Source organism: Chiloscyllium plagiosum, unplaced genomic scaffold, assembly GCF_037043375.1.
Source record: "Chiloscyllium plagiosum isolate Xiang-an unplaced genomic scaffold, Cpla_swu_hap1 HiC_scaffold_4, whole genome shotgun sequence".
NCBI lineage: Eukaryota > Metazoa > Chordata > Chondrichthyes > Orectolobiformes > Hemiscylliidae > Chiloscyllium > Chiloscyllium plagiosum.
Window position 1 is genome coordinate 32,842,240 of NW_028270142.1, and position 27,650 is coordinate 32,869,889.

The 27,650-nt window shown below is 39.7% G+C and overlaps 1 protein-coding gene across 2 annotated transcripts in view; it reads right to left on the bottom strand.

Annotated features, from left to right (window-relative positions):
• Window positions 1-24,009, bottom strand: part of LOC122549307 (transcription activator GLI3) — a 382,007-nt gene extending 357,998 nt beyond the window's left edge. The window contains exon 1 of one of the 2 annotated variants that reach the window (XM_043688905.2): window positions 23,913-24,009. The gene's annotated coding sequence lies outside the window, so the exon portion shown is untranslated. The remainder of the gene's footprint in view (window positions 1-23,912) is intronic. The other variant, XM_043688906.2, reaches the window with a different exon arrangement.
• Between the last annotated feature and the right edge of the window lie 3,641 nt (window positions 24,010-27,650).

Genomic DNA, 27,650 nt, shown 5'->3' on the forward strand with positions numbered 1-27,650 from the left:
AACAAAACACACAAAGGAATATAATGTCTTTTCATAATAATGAACAGTGGCAAGAAACAGCGCAACAAATTGAGTTGGAGGAGACTTGGTGGAAGTGAAGAATTTATTGAAGTTACTTTTAGTTGCATTGCATTCAGGAAACTGACCTTATAGAGGTTTATAAAATCATGAGGGGCACGAATAGGTAAACAGACAAGATCTTTTCCCTGGGGTGGGTGGGTTCCAGAACGAGAGGGCATTGGTTTAGGGAGAGAGAGGGGAAAGATTTAAAAAGGACCCAAAGAACAACTTTTTCATGCAGAGGGTGGTGCGTCTACAGAATGAGCTGCCAGAGGAAGTGGTGCAGGCTGGTACAATTACAACATTTAAAAGGCATTTGGATGAGTATATGATTATGAAGGGTTTGGAAAGATATGGGCCAAGTGCTGGCAAATGGGACTAGATTAATTTAGGGTATCTGGTCGGCATGTACGAGTTGGACTGAAGGATCTGTTTCCGTGCTGTGCACCTCTACGACTCTATCACTCTAAGCAGCACGGTAACTCAGTGTTTATCACTGTGCCTCACAACACAGGAACTGGGGTTCAATTCCAGCCTTGGTCGAATGTCTGCATGAAATTTGCCCATTCTCCCAGTACATGTGTGGGTTTCCTCCGGCTGCTCCGGTTTCTTCCCACAGTCCAAAGATGTGCAGACAAGATGGATTAGCCATGGAAAAGCAGGTTACAAGGATAGGATAGGGATGGGTGGGATCTCTTCGGGCGCTCAGTGTGGATTCAATGGCCTGCTTCCACACTGTAGGGATTTTTTGAAGTGAGAAGAAGCAGATGAATTTGTCTTTGCAGAGGATTAAGAATTATGAAGAAGCAAGGTGCTCGTATAGAAGAAAGCAAACTTCTTGGAAGCATTTTGAATGACACCTTCAAGCTCAAATTATATACAGAAGGAAGAAAGTCATTAACTGGAGAAGGACTAAAGTAGAACCAACGACAATGGTTATTGATAGAGTAAAATGATTATTGCCTGAAACAAGAAGAATTAAAAAACATGATTTTTACTGTTATATCAAAGGTAGGGGGAAGATAAAGATACAGTCTTTCAGCCATTGCTTTGCTCAGGGAATCATGATTGCAAGCGCCATGGCTGTGTAATTTAGAGGAAGTTGCAGAATGGACTCTTCATCAAAACAGCACACAGGATTAGACAACTAGAGGTGGCTTTCAATATGACAAAGCAACAATCAAAAAAGGAATTTCTGGAAAGACTTTGAGGTTGACCATACCCAGTCAGGATGAACGGAGCCAAAATGACAATGTACAAACACACACACTTTAATTTCCAACATTTAGTTTTAGTTGTGAGCATCTTTTAAGGAAAAAAAACCATTTATTTGAGTAATAACTAGCTTAGAATTTCTACAGTGAAGGTCTATGTAGCTGCACTGCACATGCAGTCAAATCGATTTTTGACAGTGTCACACATAAATTGCAGAAAGGGCTAAACAACAGTTTCAAGCCAATTCGAACCAAGCTTAAGTAAATTCTTCCATGCTACTGGGAAAACTAAAAACCTTGACACATACTTCCCAATTTCTATTTTTGACAACAGTTAACTTTGAGGCATCTCTGAGTGAGATTGTCAAATTATTGCCAATTGTGGACAGTTTAATGTGACCCACCCTAAGAGTTGAGTGACAACTTATTTGAACTACCATGCCAAGCACAGATTTCAAAATAAACAATATTCAAATCTAGGCCTTTTGTGGTGATGGGACATTGTGCTAAGGCTGGCCAAGTTTTACATCAGTTATACTTTTGCTGTCTATCAAAAGGTTTAAAAGTATTGTAACCAGCTAGCACCCACTCTCTGCTGCCGATACATTCTATTTCATTAGGTAACCTTGTCATTCATATAAACCAGGGAAACCAGTACTTTTCAAACATTTTATTACTGAAAATGTCAATTTGAAACTCTGAGCCCTCTCATATCTTCTTTTAAAAATGGAGGAAAATAAATTGCAACTAAAACAAAAGGTTTAACCTGGTAAAAATAATGAATGGACAAAACGTTTGAAGCCAAATATAGTTTGAAGTGATGCAAAGAAATGGAATCTACTAGTTACCATTTAAATTGGAATTCAAATAGTAATGGCTAGTCCATGGTTGGTATCCTTTAATGCCAGTTTAGATTATTGGGGTATCAATGCAAGGAGCAATCTTGTTTGCTTGACCAAAATGAGGGCAGTTGGATACCAAAAGCAGCATTACGTAATTTAAAGAAACGAAAAAGCCTAAAGAGATGATAATTAAACAGATAAACATTTTACTAGAACTAAAGCAGCACTGATTAATACTGTACCACTTTTAGAAAGTTTGCTTAAAATCAAAAGTGAAAGTTAATTGCCAGTCAGGCATGAGGTAATAATGTCCCAACATTTCTTCCATCATTACTCCATATGTACAGAAATGAAACATTAGGGTACTTTCCAAACACATTCTTATATCGTTTACGATTGGATGGAAAAATATGGGACAATAAAATAATGCAACCATCCCTGGACCAATTTCAAATCAAAATGCAAAAAGAATAAATAAACAATAGCTAAGGACTCACATCACCAGATTGTAGAAACCTCACCCCAACCACATCATGTACCAACACCCACAACCTCCCCAACACCAGCCATGACCTCACTAATCTTTATAAATTCCAATAAATTTCACAGAAACTACTGTGAAAACTTGCTCATCATAAATTAATATATTATTTAAATAAATTAATCAAACATCCACAGCAATTAATCTCAAACCATTTAATACATCTTTCATAATCAATGGGAATTAATTACAATGCAATTCCCTTACATATGCTAATAACAGTAATGAAAAATCCAAAAACATTCAGGTCTGAAGATTCATTGCTGCAATTTAATTGTAATAAAAGTTAGGAAAATTCAAAAAAGGAACAAAATGAAGCACTAATCAAAGGTGGAATTTAAAGGCTCAAACCCAATTTTAATTGTCATACAACTGCACAGGTCAGAGCAATGTTGTTTCTTTCTACACTGCAGAACAACTGGTGAAGAAAGAAGACACGGAAAGGTGGGTTGGAGAGGTGGAACACACCTCCCAGGAAGAGCTGAGACACCTAGTAATCCCTGTGGAGATAGATGGGAGGCATGCGTAATTACTCATGTGAGATATCATTGGCCCCGGTAAGGTGAGTGGAGTGGAGCCAAAGGCCTTTCCTTAACCCCGATGAAGAGAGTGTGGTTCACCATATCTCCCATGAGCTGAATGGGGTACCCAGAATTCCCACATGGAGAGTGGAGTTCCCTAAATATCCCGCAGGGACAGTGGGAGTCGATGAATCTATCCCCCTCCCCAGAGCATGTGGAATCTTTGATTCTGACATGTTGAGAGTGGGGCATTCTCATATATTCCTTAGAGAGAGAGAAGATAGGCCCTGATGACCTTGGTGGAGAGAGTGGGAAGGCCATCCTAATGAAGTGCAGGAGCGTGAAATGCCCCAACAGTGAAACAATCCCACTCCTCCAATCAGGGAGGGTTTTAGTGGGAAAGGTGAGAGGTCAGGAAGAGTGACAGGGGTGTGAAGAATGACAAAACAAGAATGCTGCTTTAGGATCACAGAGTGGTAAGCAAGAGGCTTCAGAAATAAAATCGCCTCATCTTGCAATACTCCATTATGACACAGTTCAACTGTAACAGTTTTCTGCTTTCTAATTCTTTCGAAGCCTTTACCGGGGCTGTGTCATGCAAACAATCAGAATAACAGGTGGCAAAATAGTCTAAACACAGCAAATTTGCAAACAAATACTTTGAATGACATGTTCCACTTAGAAAATATTTAATAAGAAGTTTGCTTAAAACTTAAACTGAAAGTGTTAAGTTGAAACAACAGGATTCAGTTTGTGTACAACTGTCTCTTTTGAAGATTGGCTAGATATACTTTTATTCATTCACTGGATGTGGGAGTCGCTGGCTGGGCCAGTATTAGTGCCCACCCCTCATCATCGTTGAGAAGATGGAAGTGAGCTGTCTACCTTTGGTGTAGACAGACCTACAGTCAAATTAGGGAGGAAGTTCCAGAATTTTGAATCAGTGTAACTGAAGGAACAATAATATATTTCCAGGTCAAGATGGTGAGTGGTTTGCAGGGGAACTTGAAGGTGGTGGTGATCCTAACTATCTGCTTTCCTTGACCTTCCAGGTGGAAATAATTGGAGGCTTGTAAGGTACAATCAAAGAAGTCTTGGTAAGCTTCTTCAGCATCTTGCAAATGGTACACTCTGCTGCTACTGAGCATCAGTTATGGACAAAATGGATGTTTGTGGATGTGGTGCTCATTGAATGTTGCTAAAGCTGGACTCAACCAAGGGGAGTATTCGATCAAAGTCTGGACTTCTTCCTTGGAGATGGACTTGTACAGCAGGCTTTGGGGAGTCAAGAGACGAGTTACTCATCACAGTATTTTATAGCTCGTCCAGCTCAATTTCTGATCCACAGTTGTCCCCAGGATATTGAAAGTGGATGAATCAATTATGATAATGTCATTGAATTTCAAGGTATTATAAGTTCGATTCTCTCTTTGTGGAGGAAGTCATTGCCTATCACTTGGGCAAATGTCATGTGTCACTTGTCAACCCAAGCCTGGATATTGTCCAGGTCTTGCTGCATTTGCTGCACGGACTGCATCAGTATCTGAAAAGTCACAAATGGTGTTGGATGTTGTGCAATTATCGCTGAAAATCCCCACTTCTGACCTTATGATGGAGGGAAAGTCATTGACAAAGCAGCTGAAGATGATGAACACTATCCTGAACACTTTCTGCAGAGATGTCCTGGAGCTGAGATATCTGTCATCCAACAACAACCACCTTCCATTGTGTCAGTTATGACTCCAACCAGTGGAGAACGTTCCCGGATTCCCATTGACTCAAGTTTTGCTGGGGCTCCTTGATGCCACACTTTCAAATACGGCCTTGCCATCAATGGCAGTCACTGTCACCTCATCGCTGGAGTTCAGCTCTTTTGTCCGTGTTTGAACAAAGCTGTAATGCTATCCAGAGAAGGGTGGCCCTGGTGGAAGCCAAACTGGGTGTCACTGAGCAGGTTATTGCTGAGAAGGTGCTGCTTGATAGCACCATTGTTGACATTTCCATTGCTTTACTAATGAAATGGTAATTGGCCAGTCTGGATTTATCCTGCTTCCCATATACAGTTCATACCTGGGCAATTTTCCACATTGTGCAGTAAATGCCTGAGTTAAAGCTGTACTGGAACAGCTTTGCTTGGGTGCAGCAAGTCTGGAGTACACGTCTTCAGGACAATTGTAGGAATATTGTCAGGGCCCATAGCCTTTTTAGTATTCAGTGCATCCAGCTGTTTCTTGATATAATGTGCAATGAAATAAATTGTCTGAAGGCTGGTGTGTGTGATGCTGGGGACCTCTGGAGGAGGCCAGGATGAATGATCCACTTATCACTTCTGGCTGAAGATCTTTGTGAATGCTTCAGCCTTTTGCTTTGGACCAAAAGCTGGCCTCCTCATCATTGAGGATTGGGATATTTGTGGAGCCTTCCCCTCCAGCAAGTTATCAAATTGTCTACCATCATTCCTAATTAGATGTGGCAGGATTGCAGAACTTAGATCTGATCTATTGGTTGTGAGATCACTTCGCTCTATCTATCTTTTTCTGCTTATGCTGTTTGGCACACAAGTAGTCTTGTTTCATTTCACCAGGTTGAGACCTCATTTTTAGCTAAGCCTAGTTCTGCCCCGGCATGCCTTCCTGCACTCCTCATTGACCAGACTCGCATTTCCATATGTGTGCACATATTAGCTTAAACTGAGGAATGAAAATATTTTTTATAAATGCCATAAAATCTTTTTGGACTGATTATAATTTCAGCACACCACAAACAGGGCGATTCTATCAAGGCTGTGGATATTTTCATACCATTTGAACCTCAGAGGTGGAGTTCAGAATAAACACACAACTATGCTTAGAAGTTTGTGGGATTCATGTAGGCTCACATATGCCAACTCACACTTTCAGTAGAGTACCAATTTATAAAAAGAAGCTTTAGTTAAAGGGTTGGATGCACACATGTGCATTCCAAGGTTTAAAGAGGATTTGAAAGATTGCTTCAAAGCAGTGCAGTTATAACTTTTCCTCTCTTTTCAGGAAAGCCAGCCATTTGTCTCTGTGCTAATGGTTCAATCTGATACTGTGCCAAAAATGCATTTCATTAATGTTTGCTCAGATTGTTCTGTGGTCTCGTTCACGACTTTATATGGTGAAGCAAGCATCTTTTGTTTGCTGAGAAAACATAAGACTTGAGATTTTTTTTAATTAGTATCCTGTCAGGGTTTTGTTTCTTTATTCTTTCACAGGATGTGGGTGTCACTAGCAAGGCCAGCATTTTATCCCCATTTCTAATGAATCGAGTAACTAGTTAGGCCATTTCAGCTGGCTGTTTAAAAGTCAAGCACCCTGTTGTGGTCTGTCCAGACCAGACAAAGATGGCAGATTTCCTTCTCTAAAACATGTTAGTGAATCAGGTGGATTTTTTTTCAAAAATCAATAATAATTTCATAGTCACCATTACAAAGAATAGCTTTATACTCCACATTCATAAATTGAATTTAAAGTTCATCAGCTGTCAGGGTGGCATTTGAAAACACCTTCCCAGGTTTACAAGTCTAGCGACATCACCATGATGCCAGCATCTCTCACAACCTAGTTTGCAGCTGAATGCAAGGACAGAGGTGACAACACTAATTCCAATGTTACGCCTCACTGGGGCAATACATTAAAAATCAAGTCCCACTGTTCCCAGAGTTATCACTAAAGTCAAAGACTTTCAAAAGGAACAAAAACATTCTCCAATGTACTTGTCTTTTAGTCTAAAGTTGACAGAAAGCAGAACCATATTTCTGCACTTAACGAGCTATTCATTAAAAATACATAGACTTTAGCTACAGATAAACATTTATGAACCATCAATATATAACTCTACTGGTTAAAACTCTAACCTCCATGTTAAACTCCCCGTACACACACATAGGTCAGACACAAAAGGCATGGTGTTATGGCAACGGAAAGATTGAGAAGTTCATGGTTCCTGTCTACAGGGTTTGACGAGATTATCCTTTTGGCTTGTCAGGACCTGTTGCTCCTCGAACTTCCTTCTTTCACTTTCACTTACTTGTAGGAGCATGGAATGAGTGAGTGGTTTCAACTTAGAAAGTTTTTGGTTTATTGGTCAAAAGTCACAATTTACAGCAACTAATGATGGGAAATAACCTGGCTTTCTTCAGGCTTGAAGTTTTTTTTTACTGCAGGGAAAAGAACAGTACATTCACACCCAAAAGCTATTCAGCTACCTGGCAGCCAATCAATAGTTGTTTGGGGTGGCATGGTGGTTCAGTGATTAGCACTGCTGCCTCACAACACGAGTGACCCAGGTTCAATTCCCGCCTCAGGTGACTGTGTGGAGTTTGCACATTCTCCCCATGTCTGTGAGGGTTTCCTCCGGGTGCTCTGGTTTCCTCCCACAGTTCAAAAGATGTGCAGGTTAGGTGAATTGGCCATGCTAAATTGTCCAGAGTGTTAGGTGCATTTGTCATGAGAAAATATAGGTTAGGGGAATGGTTTTCAGTTGGTTGCTCTTCAGTGGATCAGTATGGACTTGTTGGGCCAAATGATCTGTATCCACACTGTAGGGCTACTAATCAGCAAGCCTTTGCCATTGATAACTGGTCATAATTCCACAGACCAATCAACTATGTGTTACAGAACAATTACCATTCTGTCCATATTCCCTGGTTCCAACTCATCTGCAACTGAACTTCCATGGCTTGAATAAAGCACTACTGTAGACAGCACAGTGAGCCACAATCCTTGACATCAAAATAGTCTTTTCTTTCCAATTCAAAAGTACAGAAAAATAAAGAAGATATTGTTGAAATAACTCTACAGAGACCAATATCCCAACACCAAGGCACCTTTTACTTACACATGAACAGTCCTTAACTACAGTACTTTATCATGCAGAGTCAGGCACCAATGTCAGTATCCCTGAAACTCAAACTTTTTATGTCAGTCAGGTATCCTGATTGGACCAGATGAACAGCCCCAATCGGGGAACTCATATTCTATAAGATCGGGCTGGCTGACGTTGTTGCAATCACGACATCCCTCCCTCTCTGAGTCCATGGTCATAGGCCAGTCCTTTTCTGTTGGAGAGCCCTTTATCACTGGGTTAGGTTCCTCTCACTTGGAGTCTGACAGGGCAGCATGTAACACATAGGAGCGTGCCTCTTCTGCCAGGAGTGTTTTGGTAAAATTCCACTCTCTTCATCCAGTGGCAAAGGCATTGAGGTGGCCAATTCTGTCACGTCCATCTCTGATTTGATGTTTGATGTAGACAGTAAATCCACGTGGTCCAGCAACATTTCCGAAGGTGGAGGGGCAAAGCCTATTTTACCCTCACAATGTTTGCAAATTCATGGCTTTCAAATGGTCGACATGCTTATTCAGGGCTGTCACATCTAACCAAACTTTATACGTCACTGGTCCCAACTTTGCATTGACCATGCTTCTCATCCCTGTATGGCCATTTCCATGATTCTAACACTAAACTTCATCCCATTTCAAACAGTCTCTCGCTTGGCGGAGTCTTGGTTCCGGTATTGGTGTTCCTGTTGCCATGTCACCCTCCTCCCCCCAAGTCTGAGAAGATCAGACTTAACTTGATGCGGTGTCTTCTACTCATTAGCAACTCTGCCTATTCTATCTCTGAAGTTGCACGTGGGGTGGTTCTTTAATCAAAAAAGAATCATGACAACACAATATCTATTGAGGCTATAGGCTGTTTCTTCAATTCAACCTTCAAAGTTTGGACCACTATTTCTGCCAGGCTATTGGATGATGGATGGTATGTAGCTGACCTTATATGTGGAATCCCAGAAATAACCAAACTCCCTGCTAGTAAACGATGACCCATCATCTGTGACTATCACTTCAAGGACTCTGTGTGTTGTGAAAGATGTGCACAGCTTTTCCATCATCATCCCAACATTTGACAAATGGATCCTATGCACGTCCAGCCACTTTGAGTGAGTGTCTACAATGACTAAGAATATTGAACCTATGACATCTTTTGGGTTTATTCTGTTCAGTTGATTTGTTGTTCTTTTGAAAGTTGAATGGCCATCAGTTGGATGGCAGATTTAGGTTAGCAATTAGAAAAACTGAATAAAATTCAAAGGCAAATATATTGCATGGATCCAAAGAAAGAGCAGAAGTTTGGCACTAACTAGATTGTTCTTCAGGAAAACGTACACAGGTTCACATAGTTCCCTGCTGTGCAATCCATGTGTCAACAGATTGGAAGAAGAAGAGAAAACTGAACTGAAGTTGAAAAGAAGTGGCAAGCTACATCCAAAATCTGCAATTCTTCAATTCAATCACTGTAGCTCAAGATGCTTCTCTGTATCTACACATGCATGAAACGTTAAACGTTGGAGGAAGATAGAAATTTGAACTGTGGCCAAAAGGATTAAAAACAATGAAGGATTAATTAGTAAGACATCTGATATAACTTCAAAGGCAAAACCATCACTAGTTTTTCCAGTGGAAGTTTAGCACTCTGCAGATGGAATGATCATGATCAGATCGAAATCATGCATTGCCTTAATAAAGAATGCATGACAATGATTCATGTGATAATAGTTCAGAGTCCTACAATGAAAGTATACCCCACATTTCATCCTAACATAGTCTTGATTGGCTCCACATGATAACTAAAAGACAAAAGATAGTAAAATTCCACATTGTGTATTTCCAATTGGTAATTCATTCATGGAGTGTTTTGTGACATTGTGACCATTTGCAGTTCATTGTGATATCACCTCTAGAAAGTGCATCAGCAAATAGAAAAACTGCCCCGCATGATATCTCGTTTGAATTTTGGTTCACATTAGCTGACTGAAAATCCACAAAACCATTGTGAAACATGGTAGTGTTAATATCTCAACTGGTCAGTAATACCAACAATGGTATTATGTCCTGTCATCTCCTCATCATAGACATGGACCAGCTTCAAGCAACAGCCAAGCAAACAACACCACAGCACACAGCATTAAGATACTTCTACACCCTTCCAAATGACACACAAATTTGTTTCTGGTAAATTCTCTCATTGCAAATTGCATTTCAACCTTATATATATTTTATATTATTATAAATGTGTTGCCCAGGCATAACCTGGAATAGCGTAGTATTATAATTGCTCCCCAATTCTACCAAGTCCCTGACCCTGACTGATACCCAGAGGAAAGATGAAAACCTATACATCTGGATTTCAGGAGCTACTAAAGGTATTTCCTTCAGGAAACACCAACCAACTAATGGATTTTTTTTGGGGGGTTTACTTCCTCAGCCTATAACTATCAATATTGCTGTCAATGTTAAAGGCACTTGCAGGCAGTCATGTTAAAGAAGCAGAAATGCAATGGCAGGACAGATCTTGGAAATTCAAAAGAGTTAAGCAGCCAAATGAAAGGAATTGCTTTCTTAAATTAAGCATACTCTAGCCTTGCAACTTTCAAATATCTAGCACTTTTCAATTAACAAAAAAACCTGTTAATACCACACTTTCTTCTGGGCCTGTATTTAGACAGAATCAGCAATGAATCAAAAGGTTGTGGTTTCATGTCCTTGAAGATAAAGACTTAGCACAAAATCTAGGTTAAAACTCCGATACAGCATTGAGGAAATACTGCAGTGTTGGTAATGCTGGCTTTTGAATAAAACATTAAATCAAAGCTCTTTCTCCTTTCTCAGGTCTGCATAAAAAAACATAGCACTATTTTGAAGTGAAGTGGAATTATTCCCACACCATACTAATATTTAACCCTCAACCAAAAATTGGTAATTATTCTATTGTTTTGCGTGGGACATTTATGAAATAAATTGAGTGAACTGTTTCCGACAATGGATATTAAACTTACATTAAACTTACATTTTAAAAGATAGGGGATGAGAACATCACACATATTTAACTATAATCACCCATAGTTTTCCTGCCAAAGAACCCATGGTTTCTAATTAGAAAATTGCCATTCTCTTTGCCATTGCCCTTAAGAAAAGTGCTAGAGAATTTGGATGTGAATATAGGAAGTATGGTTAGTAAATTTGCAGATGACACCAACATTTGTGATGTGATGGACAACGAAGAAGGGTTACCTCAGAATACAAAGGATCTTGACCAGATGGGCCAATGGACCAAGGAGTGGCAAATGGAGTTTAATCTAGATAAATATGAGGTGCTACATTTTGGTCGGGAAAATCAGGGCAGGATTTATACACTTAACGGTAAGGTAAAGGGGTGTGTTGCTGTACAAAGAAACCTTGGAGTGCAGATTCATAGTTACTTGAAAGTGGAGTGGCAGGGAGATGGGATAGTGAAAAAGACATTTGGTATACTTGCTCTTATTGGTCAGTGCATTGAGTATAAGAGATGGGAAGTCATGCACAGGACAATGGTAAGGCTACTTTTGGAATATACATTCAATTCTGGTCTCTTTGCTATTGGAAAGATTTTGTGAAACTTGAAAGGCTTTGGAAAATATTTACAAAGCTGGTGCCAAGGTTGGAGGGCTTGAATAGGTTGGGGCTGTTTTCCCTGGAATTTTGGAAGCTGAGGGTGAACTTGTAGAAGTTTATAAAATCATGAGGAGCATGAATATGGTGAAAATTCAAGGTCTTTTCCCTAGGGTAGGGGAGTCTAAAACTAGACGGCATAGATTTAAGGTGAGAGGAGAAAGATTTAAAAGGGACCTAAGTGCAACTTCTTCATGCAGAGGGTGGTGTGTGTTTGGAATGAGTTGACAGAGGAAATGGTGGAGGCTGGCACAATTACAACATTTGAATGGCATCTGAATACGAAGGGTTGGATGGATACAGGTCACATGCAAGCAAATGGGACTAGATTAATTTAGGATATCTAGTCGGCATGGATGAATTGGCCAAACGGTCTGATTCTGTTCTGTACATCTGTATGATTCTATGACTCCGGAGGAGACCAAGGAATTATAGTCCTACCATCTATTATCAGGAAATTGCCAGATTTGATTATTCAGAAACTTCACTGAATACATTGAAAATTTTGAGCTGATCAGAGACAGTCAACATGGATTGGTAAACTCAAATAAAGCTGAGTGAATGTTTTTAAGAGGTAACTAATATAGCATAAAAGGCATTTCATTGTAAATTGTTAATGTGACCTCCAAATAGGCGTTTGACAGAGGGTCAAATAGATATTGATGTAGCCACAATGTCACTGGACTAGTCATCTAGAGCCATATGCCAACGGCAGATGGTGAAATCTGGAATCCAATGGTAGTCTAACAGCAATTATGTAACCATTATTGGCTGTTGTAAACAACCCATCTGGTTTATTCAAGTCCTTGAGGAAAGTTAATCTGCCCTTACCTGAACTGGTCAACAAGTGACTCCAAACACAGCACAATGTGGTTGACTCAACTGCCCTTTCAGCCATTCAGCAATGTAGCAATACCATTAGAAAATCTAAATAAAGAAATTAAATGGGATGTACCAAGCAGCATTGACCTAGGCACCATCGACTGCAGTCACCACCCTTGGGCAGGTCCTGTCCTACCAGCAGAAGTGATCTACCAGAAGTGACAGCATATTGCTATAAAATTGGGAAAGAGGTGCCTTGGGAGTCATCTCATGACATCAGGTGAAACATGGGCAAGGAAACCTCCTGCTGATTCATCACACAACTTGCCCCCGCAAACCCTGCTCCACCCCCAAACCTCAAGAGTTGATCGGTAATATTTTATTAACAGGGTTACAAATCCTAAAGGAGGTAGCTGATAAAGTGGGTCTTCAAAAAGTGGATAGGGAATAAACAAAATGGGAAACAGTTACCTCACCTCATCCTCTACCTGTCACAGATGCAGCTATATATCAAGTTTTGTCTAAGTGACTACTGCACGGTCCTTGGAAAGACTAAGTTCCATCATCAATATTGTGCTGACTGAGATACATATGAAACCAATCTAACAGCTCAAAACTGGGCCTTAGCAGCAGTAGAACTATATTCAACCACAATCCCTAACTTCATGGCACAACATATCCCCAGTCTATCCACTATCATTAAGCCAGAGGTTCAACTCTGGTTCAATGGAAAATGCAGGAAGGCTGCCAGAAAGAGTTGCAGGCATATCTAAAAATGAGGTGTCAACGAGGTGAAGCTACAACCCAGGACTGGTGACATGTCATCAATCAAACAGCAGAAATGGCATGCAACAGGATTGGCCAAGTGATCCCACAACCTGCAGATCAGATCTAAGTCTGCAGTCCTACCAAAACCAGTTATGAATACTGATGGTCCATTAAACAAACCTCAGAAGGAATCTCTACAAATATTCCCAATCTCAACAATGGCAGAGTTGAGCACATCACTGTAAAAGACAAGGCTGAAGTAATCGCATTCATCTTCAGTCAGAAATGGTATGTGGATGATCCATCTCAGCCAACTCCTAAAGTCCCCAGCATCATAGATATAAAGCATCGGCCAGTTTGATTCACTACATTTGATAAAGAAATATCCAAAGGCATGAGACACTGCAAAAGCGGCAGGGCTTGACAACATTCTGACAATAATACTGAAGACTTGAGCTTCAGAACGCATGGCGAAATTAGCCAAGCTGCTCTAATAAGCTACATAATAACCTGGAAAATTACCCACATATGCCTTGTCTACAAAAAACAGGACTAATTCAGCCTGACCAATTCTAATCCCATTATTTTCCTCTCAATTGTCAGCAAAGAGGTGGGATGGATCATCACCAATGCTTTAAGCAGCACCTGCTTAGCAATAACGTGGTCAGTTTAGGTTCTGCCTAGGCCACTTAGCTCCTGATGTCATTACAGACTTGGCCAAACATGACAAAAGAACTGAATTCCAGAGGTGAAGCAACAGTGATAGCCCAAGGGTGCATCTGACCATGTGTGACATCAAGGAGCCCTAGCAAAACTGGAGTCAATGGGAATCAGGGGACAAACTCTCCACTGGTTGAACTCATACCTGGCACAAAGGAAAATGGTTGTGGTTGTTGGAGATAAGTCATCTGAGCCCCACACATCTCTGCAGAAGTTCCTCAGGGTAGTGTCCTAACCCCAATCATCTTCAGCTGCTTCATGAATGGCCTACCTTTCATTCTGAAGTGGCACAATGTGGAGCAACATTCACAACTCCTCAGGTACTGAAACAGTTTAGGTCCAAATGCAGGAAGACCTGGACAACATCCAGGCCTGAGGTGATAAGTGGCAAGTAATATTCCTGCTACACAACTACAAACCAAAGATCAACTTCAACAAGAATTTATTTAACCATCACCCCTTGACACTAAATGGCATTACCTTCACTGAATCACACACTATAAATATTCTGTGACTTAGCATCGACCAGAAACTGAGCCAGACCAGCCATATAAATACGATGTCCAAACAGCAGCCACAAGCTAGGAATTTTGTGAAGGGTAACTCACCTCCTGTATCTCTAATTGCTTGGGAATTCTAAGTAACTTGCCCTCTGATTCCCCAAATCCTCTCCATAATTCACAAGTGTCACAAAGCTAGTCCCTTTTTTTTTATAAAAGTTGTTCCTTGGCTCAAGGAGACTCTTTTCAGAGGGGCAATAAACTGTGCCAGGCTCTGATCAGTCTGGTTTTGTACAAAGTGGAAAAGGATTTTGAGAGGCCTTTTGTTTAAAAGTAAACAGATGAGACTTCAGGCCAAAGTGGTCATATTTTAGAAGTGACCTGTATAATGAAAAGGGAGTGGACAGCTCTCTAGCTGAGCTGAGCAATTTTAGCTCCGTCTTGAACTGGGAAGTCCAACAGGGAGCTGTGTGGAAACTCTCTCTCTTTTCTGCCCTTCAATCTCAACCTGTAAGCATGTGTTCCATTTATACTGGTTTTTTAAAGGGAGTTTGCTTATTGGGACTGTTGTGCATATTTGGAACAGCATAATTAAGTCTAGTTGGATAGGTTGAGTTCTGTAGAGGTTCTTTATTCTATTATTTGTGTTTCGTTGTGTAATTTTGTGGATAAATTTTTGTCTGTTTTAAAATCTAGTAGTCAACCTAGCTATCTTACTCCGGGTAATTTTCACAATACACTCATCGAAACAAATTGCAAAGTTATCGTCTGGGACTGCCTGCTTAAGAATGTTTTGAGTGGTCTGGCCCAGTCCATAACACAAGCAGCAAGTGAGAACTGTGACTGGATACGCTTCACTTGCCTGGAGGAGGGCAGCTCTAACAATATTCAAAGTCAGCAATCTTGAATTTTTTATTTAATAAATTCAAGCCGCATATATTCTTTCTTAAATAAAACTCTGTTTCATCAGATTTTTGAATACAATAATCAGACCTACAGATTTCCAACCAGCCACATTTATGTTGTAATGTTCATTCTGTACTGAAAGGCTATACAAAATAACTCAAAATGTCTTTTTCTAAGGGGCGGCATGGTGGGTCAGTGATTAGCACAGCTGCCTCATTGTGCCAGGGACCCTGATTCCATTCCAGCCTCGGGCGACTGTCTGTGTGGAGTTTGCAATTCTCCTTGTGTCTGCATGGGTTTCCTCTGGGTACTCTGGTTTCCTCCCACAGTCCAAAGATGTGCAGGTTAGGTGAATTGGTCAGGCTAAATTGTCCATAGTGTTCAGGGATGTGTATGTTTGGTACATTAGTTGGGCAAGGTATGAGAGAATGAGTCTGGGTGGGTTGCTCTTCAGAGGGTTGGTGTGGACTTGTTGGGCTGAAAGGCCTGTTTCCACACTGTGGGGATTCTATGACTCTTTCAAAGTTCCACCCAATAAATACAAATTCAGCAACCTTTCCTTTCACAGATCTTTGATTTCAATTATAAAGATACTCATGGGCGTGATCTGAACAATCACCACAGTGCTGGAAGAAGTGACAAGATGAAATGTTATCAATTTATACCAATAACTGGGACGAGGGGATTGAAGGCATAATGGGTAAAATTGCAGATGATGCAAAATAGATAGGAATGCAGGTTGTGAAAATGACACAACAAGGATAGAGACTGATTAAAATAGCCGCATGGGTAAAAATCTCGCAGATGTGGGAAAACGTGAAATTGTTCATTTTCGTGGGAAGAATAAAAAAGCAAAAAATCATTTAAATGGAGAACTACTGCAGAATTCTGATGTACAGAGGGATCTAGGTATTCTTGTGCAAGTGTTACAAAAGGTTAGAAGCTACAGTAAATGATTAAGGCAGCTAATGGAATTCTATTTTTTATTATAAGAGTAAGGTTTTTACATTTCAGTTATACAGAATATTAGTTACACCACATTTTGAATAGTTTTAGTTTCCTTATTTAAAGAACTATGTAAATGAATTAGAGGTGGTTCAGAGGAGGTTTTATTCTTGGAATGTGTGAGTTGTCTTATGAAGAAAGACAAGACACACTGGACTTGTCTTCACTAGAACTTAGAAGGAATTAAGTGATTTAATTGAAGTTTATAAAATCTTGTATTGTCTTGATAAGATAATAGCAGAGACTTGATGGGCCAAATGGTCCACTTGTGCTCCAAACTTATATGTTTGTAAAGTTTCAACAAAGGAATTATTTCACAGATAATGCTCCCGTTAATAACAAATAATTGTATGTGTCTTAAGGAGATGTTGATCTTCTAGTTCAGAAAATGAAATATTAAAAGTGTGCAAAGTTAGCACCGTAATAAACAAGAGATCTTGTGGTGCAAAGAGCATCCCTGCCTTTCAGTCAAAAGTACTTGGTTTCACTTCCACCCTACAACTTGAAAGTCGGGATCATAACACAAACAAAAGGTTGATTACCTGGAAATGCTTCCAGTACCTGCTAATGATAGGTGGCAAGAACAAGAGAGATTTCTAGTTAGTCATGTGATGACAGATAGTTGAAGACTCTACTATTGATACCTGTTGTTTCAGATTACAATATGCATGCAAATGCACATTTTCACTGTAATTTAGACTTCTGAGTAACCTGTAAACATTGCTACAGTATTAAATGCATCACAAAATACATCTAAACAGCTAAATAGAGAAGGTGCACTTTTGCAAGACATTTGTCCAAAAGTTCTATTAAATTACCAGAATAAACTTTATGACTTCTATACAGACAGAAATAGAGGACACAAACCTTTCACTTAAGATCTGAGATGAATAAGATCATTATTGATGGTTAAGATGAAAATTACACAAAGCCACTTTGAGAATCTGAAAGGTACACGTATACAAATACAGCTACTCTATTCGAAGATATAACCTCCTGTTAATTAATAAAATGTTAATTTTACAGAGAAAACACACAGTTCTGATAAGAACATCACATAAATTTGTTTTAAATGGGAAATTTTACAACTCAGATCACACATCCATGACTTACATCACTGTAAATGCTTATTGATTCAAGTCCATTGTATCGCATGTCCAATTGTAAATTAAAAATCAGTTTATTTTGAAATTATTACAATACAATAAATAATTATTACTCTAAAATACAAAATATAGAAAAGTGTTTCAATCATTCCAAAAGGTAAGTTACAGCCAAAACCGAGTTTAGGATGCAGATGCAGTAAATGGTTACTTTTATTTATGAATGCTTTCTAATAAAATTTAAGATTTTAAAAAACAGTGAAACCAATTTATGTTTGAAATACTAAGAAAAAGCTAAAGGAAAGTAGAGAGTTTTAAAATTAGCATTACCTTAACAATACAAGGGACAAAAAATAAATTTGAACCCAAGCAAATCTTTCTGTTTGCCAGAAGCTAAACAAAAATCAGTCTGATTCTTAAGTCTGGCTCTGTTTAACAGCTTTACTCCCTCTATTAAGACTACCTCCGTGCACACCATTCAGCTTTCCAAGCAACAATAACCAGCATCCTTTAACAAACACTACAATGGCAGGAAACACTGCAGGAAGTATTTCAACATTCCTATAAAATATTAAAGGTTGGCTGAAAATCAAAACACTTTTAATTACTCACCCTCCTTGTTTCATTCAGTGCTCCACCATACTGCAGTCATTACTCAAGTATTACCGACAAGTAATTACCAAGCTATCCAAGCTATAAGGATAAGAGATCACTGCCTGGAACATTTAACATACCCAGAACTGCACACTGAGCAATCATTATTTTCCTTTAACACAATTTTTATTTTCAATGTGTACAGTAAGGTTTATTGCCTCAATTCGTTCAAACCATTGTCTTCACATAGTACTTCTATCAATTGAACAGTTAACGGCCAACCAAAATCTGAAATATTCTACAAAACATGCAATAACAAAAAAGGTTTAAAACACTAGAAATCATAACTTTTGTATGGAACTCCTTACATCAAAAGCAATACAACAAATCCCAAAGAGAAAAGATATTTTCAGCACTTAAGAAACCATGTTGAGGTTTACTGATGTGTTTGAACCTGTTAACACCTGCATTATCACTGAAGAACATCAAAGTTTTTGCTGATGAAAAATAAACTGCTATTTTGGGCCACTCTAAAAATAAGACTTACATCATTGCACACAATGGATGCACAACTTTACTGTCTTTTATAAGTCACTCAATATTTTAGTGAACTATCTGCTGACATGTTACATATTTATTAACTCTACCATTCTGTAAACAAAAACAGATGAACTCACTGTTAGAGCATGTCACCATTACATTTCCTGAAAGCATTTGAAATTATTCAGAAGACCATAATCACCAACTGCAAAACCAAATTGCAAATCTAGTTTACAATAAAAAATTAAGTCTCTATAAATATGAACAATATTGCAATGCCAAGGCCAATTTGACATTTGTCTGTTTTCACTTAACCAGTTAGCAAATAGTTCTCTCCATGAGTTTTTAACAAATTCCAGCTGGATTTGACACACCTCACCAACAAAATCCTATATCGATGAGTGACTCAAACACAATACCTGTAAACATACAAGCTAATAGAGTTTTTTCTTTATCATAAATCACAGCCAAATTTAGCCCTGCAAGACAGAGACAATTACGTTCAACTTGGAGACAAGGAGAAGCTTACCTCAGAATCAGTCAGGCTGAACTATGATCAGTAATTCTACAAGTCGGCAGAGTACAAATATTTTTGTATCTGTGATGGTGTTAAGAAGGATGGGGCATACAGCCTCAAGGCATCACTAACACATGGATGACTAATGACCTAACCATACTGACAGCATTGTAGACAAGTTCAGAGTTTGAAAGCTAACTGAAACCGTCCCAACAAACAAGCTTTCGTAATCCCATTCATAAAATATCCTCTGTTGAAAAGAAATGGCCAAACAATTTAATAAACACAACAGAGTATCTAGGGATCTTTCTCGCCTCTTATAGCTACCTCTAATTACACACAAATATTGAAAATAAAATTGACTTTTACCAGGAAACAGCACTTCAGGCCACAGAAGCATATTCCATACATCTCACATTTTTACTGATTGAGTACCTACATTGCTCATTGTATCACAATACGAAAACCTAATCACTTTTAAAAGACGCAATAAGTCACATTAATTGCAACTTAACATCTAAATTGTTAAAGGAAGAAAGTTTTAAATATTTGGGTTTCTGGTTAGCTGTCTATATTGCAATGCCCTTACAATAATGCTTAAACAAGATAGCAATTATTTATTTTTACTGTGTCCTCTTTCAGCAGTCAATGAGTCATGGTATATGTAATGCTGAGCAGAATATTTTATCATGTTTACATTCCTGAGGACTTTTCAAAACTGAAATACAATGTTACAATGAAACACTTCATAACCTTTTTAAAAGACATGCAAATTATGACTGATGCAGTATCAGTACATTATTCTAATCAGTGCATATCCACCCAATGATAGAGTTGCAATGTTAGTCAGTAAATTCAGCAAAATTAAGGCTCAAGCTGCGTCGCCTAAATATAATTAATTTTAAAAAACTGATAGAGTCCAATACGTTTGAGGGGCATTTGGAAAGGCTTATTGTTAGCATTTAAAAATCACAAACCAATCATAACTGAGGAGTGATACATGTTGGGGGGGAAACATTTAGTTCCTAAAGTGACAAACATAATTTTTCCTCTACATCTTTTAACAAGATTTTGTATAACGAACAAATGCTTAGTCATTGGGTACAGAAATTTACATAGTCATATTCAGAATAATGTGGACCCAATTTTAACTCAGTACGTGAATAGGTTTTGAGTGAGTTAAAATCCAACCTAGTGTTTTTTTTTAAATAGCTCTTCTGAATTCTAACAACTCTTATGTTTGAAAAAAAACAGCAATCAAATACAAAGAAACAAGTCTCAGAGTGTGAAATGCAATTTTACTTCTTACACACTCCAAAGAAGCAGGTCACAGGAAAAAAAGAGAATTTCACAGAATAATTTACACTAATGCCCTGCAGATTAATAATGGTTTTCTAGAAAATTTAGCAGCATGCTCACAATTGCAAACTAATTGGTCTTCTCTGGGATAAGTGATAGTCTGTCTTTTTGTGGCATTAGGAATATACATTTAATAGATCACATTATAGCATGGCTGAAACATTAACTCTGTGTAAAACCTTATTAATGTGTGTATTATACTTCATAACTGCCTACTATAGCAAGGAAACTGACATTCTTATTAATTTTTACTGACTGCTGAACAGCAATGATACTCAGCATGACTCTCTGCATAATTTGCATTATAAAAATAGTTGAACATGCCACAATTTCTAAATCAGAGTATTGCAGAATTGATAGATGTAAGTAGATAGCTAATTTGGAAGTCACTGGTTAAGTTATTGCATGTGAATTGAACTGTACCTCTCCTTTACCATTGGACACAGTCACTTTTAATACAAAACTAGTTAACTCTACAAATAAGAAGAAGTACACACTGGGTTGATGTATAGATGTGTTTGTGAACCATCAATGCTTCGACTTCCAAACTGACTAATGCAGAAATTGCTCAAGTTTGACAAATGCACATATACAAAAACAAATCCTAATTTTGGCTATTATACAATAGTATTCAAGTTTAACATTAAAACTATTAGGAGATAGCATTGTGACATTTAGTGTATGAAAGCCATGTGACAACTTCCACTGGGGTTACATTTCTACAAAAAACTGAAATGCTTGCTATTTAGCTTAACTTTTTAAAGAATTACTCTACCATCTATTAACTTCCAGATCTGGTGTAAGTTTTGCTGCTGATTTTAAGATGAACAGGTTTCCTTCAGCAAATGCTGAAACTTCAGAAGGGAAATTTGAAAAAGGAAGCACTGAAAACTCACAAAATCATCAGTGGAGTTAGGATACATACATCCGCAAACTGGGAGAGTCCGCAATGATTTTACCTTGATCTGAGGTGTGCCCTCAAGATATTCTGGGGTCTGGGATTAGAAAATTGATAAGCACCCATCCTGCCCATCACTGTTTTTTTTTCTGCAGTTAAACACAAATGCACTGAGGCACTAGCCTGCTGCTCAATGTTATGCTTGTGGTATATTAAAGCGATGGTGAGCCTTTTGCTGTCAAGATATCAAAGACAAAGTCATCAAAGTGTAAAATTCTGGTTTGCTCCTTCCCTGGTCGACTACAATATTTCAAAGAAGGATGAAAAAAGCACAGAAAGTGGGAGAACAACTTAAAGATTTTCATTCATTCCTGACCAGACCTGAATATTTTATAATTAGATCACAACCACATCAGAAATCCTGACTATAGTAATATTTTCTAAAAGCCGATAACAAGAGACAAATTGTGTTTTTTAAACAATGTGTCTGAAAACAAGTGAGTGAATACTCTCGTGGTGTTTGGAATTTTTCATTGGATCTGAATGTATTAAATGAACAAAGTTTAAATACATGACTTCAATCAATCAGCAGCTGTAACAAATGTAGGAAAAGTGAAATGTTCAGTTTTAAAAGCCAAGTTATTTCAAAAAAGTGACTTCACCACAAAAAAAACTCCAACTATGCAAACAACATCCTTCAGGGAAAGAATTAGCACAGTCAAATAAAACAAGAACGATGACTTTGAGATAATCAGTGCTTTAATAGTATTAACATTCCAGTAGTGAAGTTTCATTTCGCAGACAAAATTGACTGAAGACTTAATAAATAAAATCACTATTGTAACTGAATGTAGAAATCTCACTACCTTTAAAAAAAAGTCAAGAAACAGCTGGAATATTGTAACTGCCACTGATTATTTTCCCTCCTTGGGAAATTTAATTGAGAACTTCATATTAAAACTGCTGGAACAATGTTGAACTGACAATTCCGAAATTAATAGATTTTTTTAAGAATATTCTTCTCCTTTGAAAACGATTGCAACTCATCCAAGGGATATTAATGCAACTGCATATGCTTCATTTCATAGGGGGAAATAACTAACTCTCTTGAATTATTAAAACTTCAACTTTAATTTACATAACGATTTGGCGGATTTCATTAATCACGCGTTGTGTATTCAAAATTTAACAATCAACTAACTTTCTTGAAATACAGACAATTCAATCGGAATCCGTTTCACGAATTGAGCATAAATTAGTCAAATTTCAACCATAAAACTCCATCACCCGAATACACGTCAGTAGCGACCCCAAATTATACTCTTCGCCCATCACCCCCCCCCCCCTCTTTATCTTAATGAAATGTTCTTCTCAATAGCGTATTTTAAAACATGCTGCAAATATTGAGGGCTTTTATTGGATTTTAACTACCAGTCACAGTTTATTTACTGAGTATTAAACTTTCAAAATGTACACATATTATAAAATATAGCTCTACTCAAATTCATTCAAATTATTTACATTGCTTCAATTAGTTTCTGCTTTGTAAAATTCAATGGAAAATACACGCGGTGTCTCCCGAATGGATGTGGTATTGAAATAAAAGACCGTTTACAGCCAGGCAACTTAACCAATGGTCCCATCACAGATTTTCTTTGCTGGCAGACGGGATATGTAGAACAGCTGGAAGCAACTTGTTCTAAAATGTTTTACACATACACACACAGGCTGGCACACGTCCACAAACACACAGCTCGGGGAATTAAGCAAAACTCCGCTTCTCATTACTCTTTCAGGCTTTTCTATTCGGCGCGGAATGTGCTTTAGCGCTAAGGAGTTACATGGTGCTCCCAGAGAGACTGTGAGGGACGTCTCACTCTCTCTCTTTCTCTCTAATTCCTCTTCATTTCGGCAAACGGAGCCATTACTTTTTTAAAAAAAAATGTCTGCAAGCGAAAACACTCGAACCCCATTCAGCAATCACACACACCCCCCCACCTCCTTCAGCCCTGACGGTACGATCGAAATCTGTGAGAAACACGCGCACAGCGAGGTAAAGGGTTTTTATTTAGTTATCGTTTCCTTCCCCCCCAACCCCGTCCAGTAAAGTTACACAACTGTTCGCACCCTGTCCCCGGGGGTGATGCTGAAGCAGCATTGCCGGCCTCTTCAAAGAAAACACAAACTCCGGGGTGGGGGGGGGGGGGGGGGGGGAGGTTGAGAATCAGAGAGAGAAAAAAAGTTTGACGAAGTCTCGCCGAAAACCCACGAGTGCAACAAAAACTTTCGGAGCGTTGGCAGCGAGTTAGAGACAGAGGAGGAGGAGGAGAAGGATCGCGGCTCTCAGTCCGAGACATGCATTGATCTCTCTCCACTTTTCGGAACAACTTGGGAGGAATTTTTCTGGAGGGAGGAGTGAGGGTTAATGGGGGGGGGGGGGGGGTTGTGACGATGGGCACAGGGTCTGATTCCCCGCCACCAGCTCTTACCTGCTGCGAGTTGAGTTGGAGGGAAAGCTGAATTCCTCCCGCTCCTTCAGTGCTGCTACCCGCCTGGAACTCCGGGGTTCAACAACTTGCAGAGAGTACGAGGGCGCACACCCCCCCACACCCCACCCCTCCCCTCCTCTCCTCTCCACACAACCCCGCACTTGCAAAATAAAACAATGTATTATTGTTATTTTTAATAGGATGGAGATAAAAAGAAATGAACAACTGCAACAAAGTGAGAGTTTGCCGGGAGCTGCTGGCAGAGCGGCGGACGGGAGTGCAGCAGCTCCTCTGCCTGCTCGCGGCCCAATGAGGGGCCAGCAGCCGAGCTGTCAGTCCACAGTGCCCGCCTTCCCATCATCCCGGCTCGGAGCAAAAACCCGCGCTCCTCCCCTTCCCAGGCGTCCCATCACCTTCCCAAACCCACTGCAAATAACCCCTCCTTCATCCCCCACCCACCACCGAGACAAGATCCCAATCCTCATCCTACTGCACCCAGCCCCTCCCTCAACTTCCTCACTGCCTTCCCCCCCCCCCCCCCCCGTCCACTCCTCATTCCTGATCCTCCTAACACCACACACACACCTCACATTCTGATCACCAAAATCCCCTCAGAATCCCCACGCCTACTCTTCCAATTCCCCCTTTCACTCCCTCACACACACACACCCTCCTTATTCCTTTCCACCTCTCTCCTGTTGCCACCCGCACCCCGGCCCATTTCCTCTTCACCCGATTGAGCTGCGGCGATTCGGCCTGCGAGGAAGTTGTTGTGAGTTCAGTCTGAATGACGGGGCAGAGAGAGACTGGGGAGAATTCAGAGATTGTACAACCCGAGAACCAGTACTAAGGACCGGAAGAAAGTGAGAATTGATGAGTGCATACAAAAAGGTTTAAGTTAGCAAGCAGAATTTGAGGAAATAAAGAAAGATCATTTTAAAATGTGAAGTTAGGGAGAGAAATGAAAAGAAAAGTAAAGGGAAAATTAACAACAGATTAATGACAAAAATGGGACGGAGAATTGAGAGGGGAATGAGAAAATACGCTTATTATAGCAGCCACGCGTGACCCATGCAGCTACTTCCCTAATTTTCTTGGTGTTCCTTTTTGACCGATTTAACTCATCCCTGAATGTGTTTTTGTTTTGTTTTTCTTTCTGCCCCGATCAAGTACATTCTCTCTCTCGTTCACCATCAACTGTGTGTCTGAATAGCTCCCGATGAGATGCACCATTCAGTGCTGGCCGTTACTGAACGCGAGTTGGGGAGGAAACTAAAGGGGGGAAGCAGCTCTGAAGCTCCAAGCTCTGTCAGTACAAATTAAAGTCCGTTGTCTGGTTCATACCTGAGGGATTTAGAATCAAAAAGCCACGTTAAATCAAGATCATTAACTAGAATCCCTTGTCCTGATGCAAGAGTGACGCTAAAACAAAATAACTGAGTGTATCCAATTCTATTGAAACAAGCATAGAAAACTTTCCAGGTGAAAATATATTTACTGTTACGATGTACATCCATTTCGATGTAGTTTTTAGTTTAATATGTGTATGCAGTTTAGATATAAAATCAAAACCGGTAATGAAATATATCTGAGCATGAATGTTCTCCCGATTGGAAAACATCAAATAAATGCCTCCTAATCATTTAGTTTTTTTTTGGGGGGGGGGAGTCTGGGAAAGTTGTGTCTTTCGGATTTCTCCCACTAAGAGAAGTGTAAAGTTTTTCAATGAAGATGGAATAAAGTCTCCCCCAGCTCATTGCGAGTTCTTTACTCCGAGGAAAATAGATCATTTACTTAAACTTGTCCGAAATAAAATTGTCTACTACTTCTGCGGTTTTTGCATTTCTCCGGTTTGGGCTGAACTCCGCATTTAGGATTGTTCAGTTAGATTCTGCTTGACTTCCGTCAATTCCCCACAGGCATTTTCAAGTCAGCTTCACAGATCTCTTCCACAACACGTGCAGTTTATCATTAGAGATACCATTATTCAACTGTAACTTTGTGTCAGTAATAAACCTAAGCTTAAGAAACATTCCATACACGTTCGGAACCCAGTATTTCAAACTTCTCCGTTCATTTTGATGTCGCCCTGAGCCCAACCTTAGTGGGAGTTTTAGGTGCACTGGGAAGTAGATTTGAACTCCTAACTTCTTCGAATTAAAAAGATGAAATCTGCAAGAGGAACCCAGAACAACAGTGGATTGTCTACAAAAATTATTATGGTCACCTACAAGGCGAAAAAAAAGTAATCCAATTCGCTTCAAATGTGTCAGGCATAGGGGCGGGTTCAAGATCTGCCCCTGCGGGAGGTGCGTGATATCCGAACTGGTGATTAAAAATATTCTTTCTTAAAAAAAAAGTATGGGTTATATGGAAACTAGATTTCACTATCAATAGTGACCTGCGAGGTATCTCTTTGTACAAGTGATCTTTCCTCGCAATCACCAGAGGTCTTTTTAGATTTCTTTCTCTCCGCCATCCGGTCTGATTTAGCATTTTAGGTACTTATTGGGTAACTAACCAGTAGCTCAACTGTTTAGGACATTGTTTAGAAATCCATTTCTGCTTGTTGTTGATAATCTGAACCTTTCATTTCAGTGGCTCCGTTTCTCCCGCTGTGAACATGCGTTTCCGCTTTATTCCTGTATAGCCCCGAAGACCCCGGCGTGAACTGTCAGCGGTAACCGTTGGTGTATCACGGTGGCTGTCGTTAAACCATATCTCAGTAATCCCATCTTGCTGAAGGGGGGGTGGAGTTTGGCAACTGTTTCTACATATTGTAACGGTGACCAGACGTCAAAAATATTTCATTAAAGTATCAAAGACGCAAAATGTGCCACGTACCTGGATTTGGTTCTTTCAGGATATGTGGGTGTTAGTGGCAAAGCCAGCATGTATTGGTCGTCCTCAATTGCCCTGGAGAATCTGGTGAGGAGCTGCCTACATGGGGGTGTGGGGACACACAGGTCTTCATTTCTTTCATTGATTAAATAATGTTAGGAGGAGCACGGAAGTTGGGTTCGCGCCTGGGAGGTTGAGGGGTGACCTCAGAGACGTATATACAATCATGAGGAGAATGGATAAGGTGAACACCCTAGGTCTTTTCCCTTGGGTGAGCGAGTTCAAAACTTGAGGGCACACTTTCAAGGTGAGAGAAGAAAGATTCAAAAAGGGACCTGAAGGGCAACTTTTTCACACAGGGATGTGGAATGAACTTCCAGAGGAAGTGGTAGATGCAGGTATAGTTATAACATTTAAAAGACATTTGGACAGGTATATGTATAGGAAAGGTTTAGAGAAACAGAAACAAAATTGCTGGGAAAGCTCAGCAGGTCTGGCAGCATTTGGTTTCGGGTCCAGTGACCCTTTCTGATTTACAGCATCCGCAGTTCTTTCGGTTTTTATTAAGTTTTAGAGGGTTAGGGGCCAAACGCAGACAAATGGGACTGGTTTGGTTTGGGGATCTAGGTCGGCATGAACGAGTTGGATCGACGGGTCTGTTTCCGTGCTGGATGACTCGATGACAGATTTACAGACTGGAGCATGCATTGGTGGACTGGCAGTCTTGGGAAAGCTCCGCATCATTCGATAGGAAGGGGACAAAAAAATACCCTGCGGTTTCTTGGAGTCAATACAGAACATGCTTCGGAGGGCGAGCAGCATCCGTGGAGAGAGAAACAGCATTCTCGCTCAGTGCCCTTCATTGGAGCTTGGTGCTAAATAACCCTGACCGTGTGG